Below are 13,537 nucleotides of genomic sequence, written 5' to 3' on the forward strand. Positions count from 1 at the left end.
CAAGTATGTGGTGAATCCTTGACAACAATGCATCGACTCCTATATGTGTTGTAACTGTACCCAATCCCGACACCTGATGACCCCCATAGAGTCGGTAAACGAGTCAAAGCACAGTACTAGCATATAGAGTCTCCATGATGTTTCAAGTAGTAAGGACTAATGGTGTACAACCAAAACCGCGGACTTTATCCACTCGATAAGTGATAACCACTTGGAATGTCCGGATAGGGTAGTTCGATTATTCATCCTATGAATATCCATTTGCATGCTTCGAACATCTCCATGTTCCCTACCAATGAAACGTGGTACTCCGCATCGCAAATGCTAGTCTCAAACTCGAGCGATCCTTATCCTTATTATCGGACGGCTCAATCGACTAGGAACAGTTTAGAATATACAGTGACTATAAGATGTATTTCATGATAGACATCCCCATGTTCTACCACATCTTACATACACTATAGTATATTCAAGGTCTTTATCAAAACAACAATAGTATATCATAATATAACAATATGAAGAAAGATAAAGTCATTGCCATTAATAAAAGTGTAAATTACATTAAACAAAAGATCGTTTGTACAAAGAGTCATCAAAGCCCATAGCCACAAGTTGGCTCACTGGGCACCCACTCTTTCATTCATATGATCCTCGGATTGTGAGGAGTTATTCCATGAGCTGCGTAGACGTCTTGCTACTGCACCTCTGCTAGCTCTACCTTCTGGATCGGGAGGTTATGTTGTCTACACTGATGCCTCTGGTCAGGGGTTAGGATGTGTTCTGACACAGCATGGACATGTTATTGCCTATGCTTCTCGACAGTTGAAGACGCATGAGATGAATTATCCAGTGCATGATCTTGAGTTAGCCGCCATTGTATTTGTGCTCAAGATTTGGAGACATTATCTTTATCAAGAGAAATTTGAGATATTCACGGATCATAAGAGTCTTAAATATTTATTCACTGAGGCGGAGTTGAATATGCGACAGAGATGCTGGATGGATCTCCTGAAGGATTATGATTATGAAATCAAATATCATTCAGGTTCTGCTAATCTTAGTGTTGATGCTTTAAGTCGGCATGTAGTGGCCCGTATCCAAAACTAATGAGTAATGAGTAATTAAATCGTATAATCATGTCGGGATTAAGTAAAACATGATTAAGGAAATTCCAGAAGGGTTAACGGATTCCAGAAATGGATCCAGGACACTCGAAAATGGCTTAGAGGGTTTCATGACTCGAGTGAGATCGGAACCACCGATCCAGGATCGGAGCCTCCGATCTTGGTGAGTTCGGAACCACATCGGAAGCAGGGAGATCGGAACGTCCGATCAGGATCGGAGCTTCCGATGGCTGTCGGTGACAGGTGTGTGGTTGCATGTGGACTGAATTGACACGTAGCGAACGGAACTTCCGATCGGGGAACGGAGCTTCCGATCTAAACGAACGGAGCTTCCGATCGAGGAACGGAGCTTCCGATCGATGCCTATAAATATGAGGTCTGAGCTCCTCATTTCTTGCCAATTCCGAGTTCCTCTCCTTCGCCTAGTAGCTCTATTTTAGGGCTTTGGGTACTCTTATTTTAGAGTTGGAGTAGAGAATATATTTTAGCATAGTCAGACAGTGTCTGACATAGTAGCTGAGCAGTACTCGTTTAGCGGAGCAGTGCTCGAGGCTGTGGAGCTGCAGCAGGGGTGTGCCCCTAGTTGCGGGATAGTCGCCATCAGTGGGCTGACGACGGACGCAGGTATAGCTATGGTCTCCTTAAATTATTTAGGAGTATGCAATAGCTTAGTTAAGGCTTTTAGCGCTTATTGAATGATGCATGGGTATTTGCATTGTAGACTTGATGATAGGCTTGGAACCTAGAGTGGGACTACTAGGACTGCCTTAGAAAGGTACGTAAGTACTGACTGAGATTGCCAGCGGATATGCATGCTTATATGTTGCATTTATGTGTTTGCATGTTATTATTGTTATGCGGCATGTGCATGTCATCTTGTGCCTGTACATCTGTATATCTTTCGAGATGAGCCAGTTAGGGTTGCTCAGCCCTGTTAGGACGTTTGATATTGAGTACCCTTAGGTACTGATATCTAGAGGACTCCGCGGTCCGCGTCCGGGATTTGGGAATGAGTGGTCGCACACAGTGGTTAGCTACCCCGATGTGACGAGCTTATATTCCAGGCGCCAGTCTGAGCAGTTTGTATACAGTTATCCCAGATATGGATACCCTGTCATTTGCATGCATCATATTTGTATGTTTATCCATATTTGCGTATTGAGCTTAGAGCTCACGTTCAGTCTTTTCTGTATATCTGGACACCCTATTCGACGGGGCAGATTTAGGTGCAGGGTTTGAGCACCAGGAGCTTGGAGAAATCAGTGACCTTGAAGATAGCAGGATTAGCTGTAGGTTTTATTTAAAGTTATTCGATTGGGTTGTATGATCGAATCTGTTTAACCGGTTGTATTCCGCCGGTCTTTTTATATTTAAGTCTTCCGCAGCGATGTTATTTAATGCATGTTTTATTATGCTCTTATCTCTGATTAGGTAGTGGATCCGGGATGGGTCGCTACATTTATTGGTATTAGAGCAATGCATGCAAGGGACTTAGGAAATTGATAATAAGTCTTCTTGATTATCCTTGTAGGATTGATTGAGGCCCAGCGAAAGAAGATTTGGTTCTTCATTGCCGAGGTTTGCGACATAAGTCTTTACTATAAGGAATGCAACAGTGATGAGAACACCAGTAGTAGCATATCGATAGATAGACTGACTGCTGTGGACAGTTCATCATTCGATGCATTGGGATGTTGATCGAAGAATATATGCATTCCAGCCAAGGAAGACTGGAAGAGAAGATCGAGTATATCGCGTCAGATACCTCTGAGGGCTTTTTGGAACGAATGGTGTTTAATAATCCATGTGGTTCCAGTCCTCGAATATTCTCCACTCGTAGTTGGAGAGATTGTCAGATAGATCTTTACCAGGGAATGCTTCGAGTGCCTAAGGCATGGCAGGTTCCTAGCGTAAGGTCTGTAAACTCATGCAGAACATGGTTTTGCCGGTATGCTTGCATTGATGCTTTTGTTAGGCATACGGGAAACTTCATGTTCAAAAGCATGATTCGGATACAAGAAGAACGCTGATGGTAGATCGCGAGCAAAAGAAATCGACCGACATGCACTGACGCAGAGCATAGCTGGTTAGCTATTACGTGCCATTTCTCCGGAGTTCTTCGCGGGAGGACATGTAGAGAGACTTGGACGAGAGTATGCTTGTATCGATGCGTGTGTCGATGGGAAGCTTCATGCTCAAGGAACGAAGACAAGATTTGATGATTTTAAATACTGTATTGTTGTAGTTGTAAACAGTATTTCAGTTGTAATAAATTGTCAGAATGTGGTTGTATCAGTTCAAGTTATTGGATGTACATTTGTAGTATTTTGAATACTGTATGTATTACATGGGATTGTAATAAAGGAAATTGTACATAACTTGAAGTAATGATACATGTTTTATTTATTCAGCAATTCGTGATTGATTGCAAGTAATTTTATAAAGTTTGGCTTGGAATTAGTTGATTGGTAATCAACTAGGTTAGCTCATGGATTTTGGGTAAGCCAGCGGTAACGAATTGAAGTGTGGTTAGTCTAGGTGTTTTCCTAGGATTGACCTATTTAGTCATTTGACTGGGTTAGTGCCATTGATGAGGTGATTCATCTGGGGGCATGGGATTATTGATCATGTTTTGGAATTTTGAGTTTCGTTCTAGGTGATTTCCGTAGATCAATAACTTGATTAACCTTCATAGGTTGAGACTTCGTGATGATGGGATTTCATCGGGATACCAAGTCGAGTATATATATACCGAGAGTTGTGGACTATGACCATGACTAGACATGATGGAGCGCGACCCTATGCCAATGTTACTCTGGGAGTCTTTCGTACTTTGGAGAATGTTTGGAAGCCTTCGTGCTTCAGGATTGGCGGTGGTAAGGCTACTAGTCTAGAGTTGTGGTAACAGTCACAACGGGGTATGAATTTGGATTAGTTGCCTTGGTTAGGTATAAGTGGTTTAGATATCGTCTGACTGTCGTCAGAGATATTGGCTGGTTAAGTATCTGTGGTTTAGATATCGTCTGACTGTCGTCAGAGATATTGCTTTGGATTTTGTCATAAGGACCAGTCTTGGAGGGATTTCCTTGACAAGTGCGTACTTTGAGCAGATAGTTTTAGACTACTGGTTGCTGCTAGACTAGTGGATCTAGTCGGTGTTTGGATGCTCTGGTGATAGGGGCTAACTAGGAGTTTGGTTTGTGAACTTCCTATAACGTTTGACTCGAGGATTAGTATTTCTTTCAGCATTGATGGTTTCCTTCAGTGATAGATTATATCCGATGCTAAGGATTGTACATGACGATTTGAGGCGTGAGGATAGCGTGATTTATGCCAGTGTACACTTGGTGGTGATTTCAGGTGGGACACCGCGGCAAGCAACCTCAGTCTCGATTTGTTGCAGTCTTAGCAAGAGATATAATTATCAGGAGTATGTTCAACGATAGTTGAAATCATTCGGACTTGTATTGCGGCTTGAGTTGAACAAGTCCTTATGATCATCTTGGATGAAGATAGACAGTGGATAGTATGTCTAGACTGGTGCAGGTTTAGCACTAGTGACTACTTGTAACTGTTGTCTGACTCTGTCAAAGATGAGTGATTGAATTAGCTGTGATTCTTTTGATTTCAAGTATTTGGAATCTGCGGACATGTGAAATTGAGATCATTGATAGTGATCGGCCATGGGATTTTTCTTTGATCTGTGATTGTCTGATTAGAATTTGTATCGTCAGGCATAGCAAGAGCTACAGTAGATCAACTTGATTGATCAGAATATTCCAATTGGTACTGATTGGGATATAGTGAATCAAGAAGTGCTGGAATAGTACTTAAGTATGGTATGCTATGATATAGCGATTCAAGTGCATTTAAGAAATTCTTTAGTCGCTAAGGAATCTCCAGGGATGCGGGAATCGAGACTTTTGGATTCTGCGGATCACGAAAGTGGTCATTAGTTTTCTTTTGCGATCGTAGTTGTTGGTAACGTTTCTTTGGCTACCAGTGACGGATTTTGATCTGAACATTGCTTGGTTTTAGCAATGATTTATTCAGTTGCGGAAAAAGGATTCAGTGATTGTTCCAGGGTTGTCAGTGAACGAATTTTGGAGACTGTTAGTCGGAATGATCAGCTTGGGTGCTTCCAGCAGATTTCTCAAGAGTTGTTCTTGAGCGGTAATTCGACAAGTGCTTTTGGATTTCAATGAGCATTAGCATGATAGCATTAGTTGTTTCATGGCATGAGACAACAGCTGAGACTTGTGTTTCTGAGTCTGGCAGGATTGTTGTCACTGATATCCCAGTGCGTTCTGATATGCTGTGTCATTGAAAGGATTTGATAACGTAATTGCCATCCGTATTGATAGATTCTGTGTGGGATCGCGGTAAATCAGTTTGGTTATCCCCGCTAGGGAGCCAAGGGTTTGGTTATCTGGAACAGGATTAACCGGAATCGTTTTCGTTGATACTATCTCTAGTTCTGATATGGAAGTAAACATCTGATTGAGACTACTGCTGAGGATGGTGTGGTCCATCTGGGAGTTTCAGCATGATGTTAGTGAATTTCGAGACGACGACCTCGAAGAATGCTTTTAGACAAGAAATTGTGTATAAGGATCTTATCACAATTGGGGTTAGTAATCTTTGTTTGCTAGTTGTTGTTCTTTGGGAACATTTGTTGGCCAATGACAGGGTGAGTACTGAAAGTACATACTATGACGCCAGGAATTGTCAGGATTTTGTTGTTATCCATGGCAGGATGACTAATGTAATCGAGTAGATGCTATCTACGATGGCGAGATTCGGATCAAGGTTTATCGCAATTATTCTAAGGATTTCAAATGGTTAGAGTCGCGTGCAGTGGTGCGATTGCTCTGCGAGCGGGTGGCCGGTAGCTGCCATTTCTATTCGCAAAAGGTACTGTTTTGGAAAATATATTTTATCCTTCGTGATAAAAAGTAACTCACACGAGTTCTTGGAAAAAGGATATCTAGGATTTGACCGAGAGATTGAATCTAGGTCGATTGTTTAGGGCTTTTCGATAACATCAAGAGATGAGATGTTACCGTTAGACCAGTGAGATACAATGTGTTGTATCTTGTTCTCTAGTTGGACTGCGATGGAGTTCGTACATATCTATAGATAACTGCTGATTAATTACTATCTTAGCAAGGGTGTCATTGCTAAGATTTGTAGGCAGTGTGACTGATTCAATGGGCAATTTGGACCGAAGGTGCCGTGTTGTTGAGGTTATCGATGGATAACTGACGGTAGCCAATAGTGTTACACTATTTTATCAAGGATTGGGTCTGTCGAAGGTTATTTGACCCAATATTTGGAACCGGAACTATTACTGAATTGGACAAGTGGTTTGTACTATATTCCGAGGTTTACCTTAGATTTCGAGGACGAAATCCTTTTAAGGTGGTGGGAATGTAGTGGCCCGTATCCAAAACTAATGAGTAATGAGTAATTAAATCGTATAATCATGTCGGGATTAAGTAAAACATGATTAAGGAAATTCCAGAAGGGTTAACGGATTCCAAAAATGGATCCAGGACACTCGAAAATGGCTTAGAGGGTTTCATGACTCGAGTGGGATCGGAACCACCGATCCAGGATCGGAGCCTCCGATCTTGGTGAGTTCGGAACCACATCGGAAGCAGGGAGATCGGAACGTCCGATCAGGATCGGAGCTTCCGATGGCTGTCGGTGACAGGTGTGTGGTTGCATGTGGACCGAATTGACACGTAGCGAACGGAACTTCCGATCGGGGAACGGAGCTTCCGATCTAAACGAACGGAGCTTCCGATCGAGGAACGGAGCTTCCGATCGATGCCTATAAATATGAGGTCCGAGCTCCTCATTTCTTGCCAATTCCGAGTTCCTCTCCTTCGCCTAGTAGCTCTATTTTAGGGCTTTGGGTACTCTTATTTTAGAGTTGGAGTAGAGAATATATTTTAGCATAGTCAGACAGTGTCTGACATAGTAGCTGAGCAGTACTCGTTTAGCGGAGCAGTGCTCGAGGCTGTGGAGCTGCAGCAGGGGTGTGCCCCTAGTTGCGGGATAGTCGCCATCAGTGGGCTGACGACGGACGCAGGTATAGCTATGGTCTCCTTAAATTATTTAGGAGTATGCAATAGCTTAGTTAAGGCTTTTAGCGCTTATTGAATGATGCATGGGTATTTGCATTGTAGACTTGATGATAGGGTTGGAACCTAGAGTGGGACTACTAGGACTGCCTTAGAAAGGTACGTAAGTACTGACTGAGATTGCCAGCGGATATGCATGCTTATATGTTGCATTTATGTGTTTGCATGTTATTATTGTTATGCGGCATGTGCATGTCATCTTGTGCCTGTACATCTGTATATCTTTCGAGATGAGCCAGTTAGGGTTGCTCAGCCCTGTTAGGACGTTTGATATTGAGTACCCTTAGGTACTGATATCTAGAGGACTCCGCGGTCCGCGTCCGGGATTTGGGAATGAGTGGTCGCACACAGTGGTTAGCTACCCCGATGTGACGAGCTTATATTCCAGGCGCCAGTCTGAGCAGTTTGTATACAGTTATCCCAGATATGGATACCCTGTCATTTGCATGCATCATATTTGTATGTTTATCCGTATTTGCGTATTGAGCTTAGAGCTCACGTTCAGTCTTTTCTGTATATATGGACACCCTATTCGACGGGGCAGATTTAGGTGCAGGGTTTGAGCACCAGGAGCTTGGAGAAATCAGTGACCTTGAAGACAGCAGGATTAGCTGTAGGTTTTATTTAAAGTTATTCGATTGGGTTGTATGATCGAATCTGTTTAACCGGTTGTATTCCGCCGGTCTTTTTATATTTAAGTCTTCCGCAGCGATGTTATTTAATGCATGTTTTATTATGCTCTTATCTCTGATTAGGTAGTGGATCCGGGATGGGTCGCTACACGGCAGGTGAGAATTTCTGCACTTCAGACTAGTGAAATATCTCATATGGTTCAGGAGTGATGTTCACTGAGTTTTAAGCTCAAGCACAAGAAATAAAGAAATGGAATTCGTTTGTATACTATATTATCTGAGCCGACATTGTATTCTCGGATTGGAGATGCTCAGATATCTGATGTTAAGACTCAGCATTTGGCACGTATAGCCAATGGAGTTTGTAGTAGCCCGAAACCAAAATCAGTAATTAAGGAATTAATCATAATTACTTGAATAGAGTTCGGAAGCTCTGAAGGTAGGTTCGGAAGTTCCGAACAGGATCGAAAGCTCCGATGCAGGATCAGAAGCTCCGATCATATTACGTCAGGCATGATGATTGGCTAGATCGGAAGCTCCGATCAGGATCGGAAGCTCCGATCACCCCTATCCAAAGTCAACAAGTGATATTTTGACACGTGGCAGATCAGGATCTTCGGAAGCTCGATGGCAGGATCGGACGTTCCGATTGTTGTCTATAAATAAAGGGCCGAGGCTTCATTTCCAATTGCCAATTCCGAGTATTCCCTCTCCTTTCTAGTCTATTCAAGTTGTTCTAGCCTTCCTAGGCTTGACCCGGGAGTCGTCGAGGCGTTCGATAGTCGTAGCGGAGTTATGCCCAAGTTCTGGTGGCATCGACATCAAAGGGCTAACGACGGACGAAGGTATAGCTTTTGCTTCCTATAAATATTTAGGAGTATGCAATAGCTTAGTTAAGGCTTTTAGAGCACTTTAATGATAGTAGTATCATTTGGCAGTGTAGAGCAAACTATAGGCGTGGACCTAGAGTTGGTAGAGCTTGCATTGTTTTGAGGTACGAAAGTACTGTTCGAGATATCCTGACTGAGTATGCATGTATTATGTGACTGCATGGTTTATATGTCATTGATTTATGCTGCATTCATTTGCATACTGAGCTATCTCCTTCGAGATGTCTGTTAGTAGGGTTTTTCCCTATCCTGTTAGTGGTTGGACTTTCATCGATTTGGATCCGGCATATCGACTTGTATTATGGTATGGGAGCCACCTCCTGAAGCGACGGCACAACGTGCTACATACCAGGGCCCGGTCTGTCTCTGTTATCTGATCCTTGACCTCGAGTTTATAGGGAGTTCACTTAGCATGCATGTATACTCATACTCTCTTACTGAGCGTTTTATGCTCACGTCTCGTACTCTGTGTTTCTGGACACCCTATTCCATGGGGCAGGTTTGCGAATGGATGAGGCGGGTGGATCCAAGAGGAGCTAGTCAGTGGTTGACCAGCTGGAGCTTCGTCTAGGTTTTATTTCTGTTGTTTTGAGGTTGATACAGCTATTCGATTTGGTTGTATATTATTTGGATAAATTACAGATTTCTTGACTTGGGATTGTATAACGTTATGGTTTCCGCAGTTTTATTCTGATATCTGTTTAATTAAGTTAATTGCATTCCTAAGTTCTGTTAGTAGGTGATCCGAGTAAGGGTCACTACATTTATGGTATCAGAGCATGCATATTATTCTTGGGATTTAGACTCTGCGTAAGGTAACTGTGAGGTACTTTTGTAGATGGCAGATCGTGACGACCGGAGTTCTCATGGCAGTATTGGTGGGCATTGTGTTGATGTCGACTGGGAGCCTCGTCGATAACGGCGTCATCGCCATCATGACGACGAGCGTTTTACTGCGCGTCGATTCTTAGCTATGGGTCCTAAGCCCTTAGTTGGAGGTGAGTCTCCGGAGGATGCGGAGAACTGGTTAAACCGCATGGAGATGACTTTTCAGACTTTCCAATGCATCGAGGAGCAAAAGATGGAGACCCTGGGTTATCTTCTGGATGGACGTGCGCGCAGGTGGTGGAGGTTTATTTCTGCACCTTTTGTTGCGGCGAGAGGAGTGGCCACCTGGGCCGAGTTCCGCACAGCTTTTCAGAAGCTGTATTTTCCTCCTGCACTTCGTTAGTCGAAGGCAGACGAGCTTCTGAGTCTGCGACAGGGAGCCATGTCTATCGATGAGTATCAGCAGAGGTTCTTTGATCTGGTATCCTATTGCCCCGAGATTGCTGACAACTCTGGGATTAAGTATAATCTGTTCCTTCAGGGCCTTAACCCTGAGATCCATGACCGTGTGACGGTTGGCGACGACATGTCCTACGAGGGTTTGGTGAGTCGTTGTCACCAGGCGGAGGACAGCATTCGGTGGAACAGGTCTTTCCCTCAGTCGAGGCCTGCTAGTTCTTTGGGTCCCCGTTCTCAATCTTTCAAGAAGTCTCGATCTACTTCTTCCTCTGGTTCTGGAGGTGTTGTACATTTCGGTAAGAAGAAAAAGTGTGATCATTGTGGGAAGAACCATCCATCCGACAAGTGCCGTAGAGCTTCTGGAGCTTTTTTTCGTTGTGGAGAGACTGGTCATGTCCGGAGAGATTGTCCACTATCTGGGGGAGGCGGTTCTGGATCTGGTTCAGGATCTGGTTCTTAGGCCACCGTACAGCAGAGGTCGCAGGGACAACCTGCTGGGAGTTCTCATTTGAGGCCACGAGCTTCTGGCCAGGTGTTTGCCCTGAGACATGATCAGGCAGTGGAGGAGAATGAGAAAGTCATTGCATGTACATTTTTGCTTTATGGTATACCTGCTCTTGTACTTATTGACACTGGTGCAACTCATTCCTTCATTTTTGCACGTTTTGTTAAGAGGCATAAGTTACAATTCATTGCACTAGACGTAGTGATGTCTGTTTCTACTCCGACGGGCCAATCTGCTTTGGCTAAGCGTCTAGTGATGGGTTGCCCTTTAGAGTTCGAAGGGAACATTCTGTTAGCGAATCTCATGGTCCTGGCGATGGACGACTTTGATTGCATTCTGGGAATAGATATGTTGACTACCTATCGAGCTTCAGTGGACTGCTATCAGAGATTAGTACGCTTTCATCCGGAGGGGAGTGAGAGTTGGTTTTTCTATGGAGAGGGAGCGCGACTCCCGATGCCTTTGGTATCAGCTTTGAGAGCCTGTCGAGCTCTAGAGTCTGGCAGGGAAGGCTACCTTATCTATGCAGTTGATTTGTCCGCTGAGAGTATTGGTATCAGCTTTGATAGCCTGTCGAGCTCTAGAGTCTGGCGGGGATGGCTACCTTATCTATGCAGTTGATTTGTCCGCTGAGAGTATTGGGATAGAAAGCATTCCTGTTGTGGATGAATTTCCAGATGTATTTCCTGATGAGATTCCGGGTTTTCCTCCTGCTAGGGAAGTCGAGTTTGGCATAGAGTTGATGCCGGGTACTTCACCTATTTCTAGAGCACCGTATCGTCTGGCTCCGTCAGAGATGCGTGAGTTGAAGAATCAGCTACAGGATCTTTTGGACAAGGGGTACATTCGTCCTAGTGTATCTCCTTGGGGAGCTCCTGTTCTTTTTGTAAAGAAAAAGGATGGGTCGATGCGGCTGTGCATTGACTATCGGCAGCTGAATCGAGTCACTGTGAAGAACAAGTATCCATTGCCTCGTATTGATGACTTGTTTGATCAGCTGCAGGGCACGTCAGTTTACTCCAAGATTGACTTGAGATCTGGGTATCATCAGTTGAGAGTCCGTGATCAGGACGTAGCCAAGACTGCATTTCTTACTCGCTATGGGCATTACGAGTTTCTAGTAATGCCATTTGGTTTGACTAATGTGCCGGCTATATTCATGGATCTGATGAACCGTGTTTTCAGGGAGTATTTGGACAAGTTTGTCATAGTATTCATTGACGACATCTTGGTGTATTCGCGTAATACGGAAGAGCATGTTTCTCACTTGCGATTGGTACTAAAGACTATTCGAGATGAGAAGTTGTACGCCAAGCTGAGCAAGTGTGAGTTCTGGATGGATAGAGTGGTCTTTCTTGGCCATATCATATCCAGGGAGGGGATTTCTGTTGATCCAAGAAAGATTGAAGTGGTACTTAATTGGTCGCGTCCGACGACAGTTGCTGAGATCCGTAGTTTTCTGGGTCTAGCAGGGTATTATCGTCACTTCATTCTGAACTTCTCTCAACTAGCTCGACCTTTGACGCAGCTTACCCGCAAGGGTGTGGATTTCGAGTGGTCCTCCGAGTGTGAGGAGAATTTCTGTGAGCTTCGACGGTGGTTGACTTCTGCGCCGGTGTTGGCATTACCGTCAGGATTTGGCGGGTATGTGGTATACACTGATGCTTCTCTTCAGGGGTTAGGTTGTGTTCTGACTCAGAATGGGCATGTGATCGCATACGCTTCTAGACAGCTGAAGCTTCACGAGGACAACTATCCAGTCCATGATTTGGAGTTAGCAGCCATTGTGTTCGCTTTGAAGATCTGACATCATTATCTGTATGGCGAGAGATTTGAGATCTTCACCGACCATAAGAGTCTCAAGTATTTGTTCACTCAGGCGGAGTTGAACATGAGGCAGAGACGTTGGATGGACTTACTTAAGGACTATGATTGCGAGATTAAGTACCATCCGAGAGTTGCTAATCTCATCGCTGATGCTTTGAGTCGCAAGGTGCGACTATCCGCACTTCAGACTAAGTCGATGTCTAGTGCGATCAGTGACTATTGTACTTCAGGATATACATTCAAGCATAAGAAAGGTATGGAGAGTATCCAGATGTTTGCGATACTATCTGAGCCAGCTTTGTATTCACGGATTCGAGATGCTCAGATGTCTGATTCAAAGACCCAGCGTTTAGCTCGTCTAGATAACAAGGGTAGCTCGTTTGGATTTCATTATCAGTCAGATGGCTTTCTGTGTTTGTCTGGTAGGCTTGTGATTCCGCAGAATGAAGAGTTGCGAGAGGAGATTTTGTCTCAAGCACATCGCACTAAGTTGAGTATTCATCCTGGGAGCAACAAGATGTACAAGGATCTACGTACTCGTTTTTGGTGGAAGGGTATGAAACGCAGTGTTTATCAGTTTGTTTCGAGATGTTTGGTGTGTCAACAGGTCAAAGCAGAGCACCGACGACTTAGAGGATTGCTTCACAGTCTGCCTATTCCTGAATGGAAATGGGAGTTTATCACAATGGACTTTGTGACCCATTTGCCGGTATCCCCGAGGAACTGTGATGCTATTTGGGTTGTGGTGGACCGACTCACCAAGTCAGCGCATTTCATTGCCTATATCCGAGAGTACAATGTGGATCGTATGGCTCGGTTGTACATTCAGGAGATCGTTCGACTTCATGGAGTGCCTGTGAGCATTGTCAGCGATCGGGACCCCAGGTTCACTTCTAGATTCTGGGGGAGTGTTCAGCGTGCGATGGGTACTACTCTCAGTTTGAGTACTGCCTATCATCCGGAGACTGATGGTTAGTCAGAGCGCACTATCCGTACTTTGGAGGATATGCTTAGAGCGTGCGTCATGGATTTTGGTTCATCCTGGCAGGATCATTTGCCGATGATCGAGTTCGCGTACAACAACAGCTATCATACTAGTATTGGGAGGACACCTTTTGAGGCG

This window comes from Henckelia pumila, chromosome 2 (genome assembly GCF_033568475.1).
Source record: "Henckelia pumila isolate YLH828 chromosome 2, ASM3356847v2, whole genome shotgun sequence".
In the NCBI taxonomy this organism is placed as follows: domain Eukaryota; kingdom Viridiplantae; phylum Streptophyta; class Magnoliopsida; order Lamiales; family Gesneriaceae; genus Henckelia; species Henckelia pumila.